The sequence below is a fragment of the Watersipora subatra genome, chromosome 9, assembly GCF_963576615.1.
Source record: "Watersipora subatra chromosome 9, tzWatSuba1.1, whole genome shotgun sequence".
Lineage (NCBI taxonomy): Eukaryota > Metazoa > Bryozoa > Gymnolaemata > Cheilostomatida > Watersiporidae > Watersipora > Watersipora subatra.
The window spans coordinates 19,014,200-19,016,258 of NC_088716.1; positions in this window are offsets into that span (position 1 = coordinate 19,014,200).

Here is a 2,059-nt window from a genome sequence, read left to right on the forward strand (position 1 = left end):
CAAAACAACATATAAACCTATTTAAATATGTTACCAAGTCTTTGTTATTTGTAGACAATATCCTAAACCTTACCCATCTGATCGGATTATACATAAATAGACAGATTAATTTGGCCTAAAATCGCAATAAAACACTTGAAAAGCTTTTTTAATCATAATTAAGTCCGGCCAACGATACGCCAATAATGCGGTGCAACAGATAGTAGAACTATTAAGTAGCGCGCATTTCATGAGAGAAATGTGCTCATTTTACCAGTCTATGGGATTGTTTAATTGCTGAAGGTTTCTAATACTTTTTCATTTTTAATATCTTGCAAAAATACTTAATTATAAGAATAATTATTCGATTTTATAAAATTAATATAAAATTTTGTTATAAGAATAGTTATTCGAATTTATCCGAAGGTTTCTGTAATAAACGTAGACCGTTTGAGGAGTAGACCGATTTACAAATATGAAATTGTGGTACACAGTTTATTAGCCTATGTTTTTTTGTCCAATTACCGAAGGTTTCATTAAATTATTTAAAACGTAAGCCAAAATTCTTTACATCTTATGCAAGCCCGTATTCCCTGGGGTGGCTGGCTGGCTGAGCCGCCCCAACTTTTTAGGAATTTTCCGCAGCAATGTGCAGTCAAACTCTGATAACTCGCCCTCGGATAAAATGTAACATTTCATCTCAAACACAAGGTTAACTCGAACGGATTTGTTTGGTCAGTTGCAGCGCAACTGACCAAATTGCTGATAAATAAACTGATAAATTGCTTCATGTAACTCAACCTCAACATCATTTATTCGAAAAGTTATTTGCCCAACGGCCACGGACACGGTTTTTATCGCTGTAGAATGTCACTTCATTTCAAGCCATAGAGACAAACATCAACAATTTAGTAGTTCTTAGGCGTCATTATTATAATCAGCAGCAAAATATTCTTGTTTACGACTTTTATAAAAGTTTGCAAAAGATCAAGTTTTACCAAACATCCGCTTGGCCATGTTCCATCAAAAGCATAGAAACCTCCGTATAAACTTAAAATAAAATCCGCAAAATTGATCTTTGTTAAAACGCTAAAAAAAAAGATGTTTTTTTTTAGCGTTTTAACTGTGGTCAAGTTTCGCCTATTTTAATTTAAAAGCGTCTCGTCAGTCACGTCACCTAAAACAAAACAACTCTCAAAAAATAGAAAAATGTTGATATTTACCGATAAAATTCTTTAAAACTTTACATGAGAGGCTCGGCTGAGGCCCTACATGAGAGAAACCTGTTGGGGGCTTACACCGCCCCCTCCACACCCCTAGGTTTTCATAACTAGTCGCCTAACATTAGCCGCCCCAACTTGCAACCAGTGAATACAGGCTTGATCTTATGTACAAGCTAGGGCCGAACTACAATGCCCCTTTATGACGAGAACATTCTTTTATTTTGCTCCAGTTTGCAGAAAACTTCCAGACGCATCAACGCTCATACTAGCTTTCTGTTAAAGATCACTATCAAAACCATTCTACATTCAACACAACCAACTTTCAAGCTGTGTATATTACACAGCAGCTTGCCATGTTACTTCTAATATTGCATTTCCGAGTTATAATAAACATATTTCGTTATTGCTGTTGTTAAATTACATACATTACAGTAGGTTAGGCCTACAGCTTAAATTAATATTTATTCTATTGTTGTAAAACATAGGTTTTAGATAGTAGTAGATTAGGTGGGATTTTTTTACAACCTTTTGTTTTGCATAATTGACTTTTTGAATTTAATTTCAAAACAACTTGACAACTACCATGGACATACAACTTCCCAGAACACCGCGTCGTGGCCGACGCAGTAGCCGTTCACATGTCTTTCATTTATTACAGGTCAATAAGAGGATAAATAGAAGGTCCTCACAGCCACCATCTACATCAAATGCTAATGTTCAACAACACGCTACTCAAATTAATAACAACTCATCTGATTCAGATAATTCTTTAGTAGATGTCATAGGCGATGTAAATGACATGGACTTGGCAGCCCCTTTGTTTCCAGATGATGATCATGACTTTATGGACATCATTG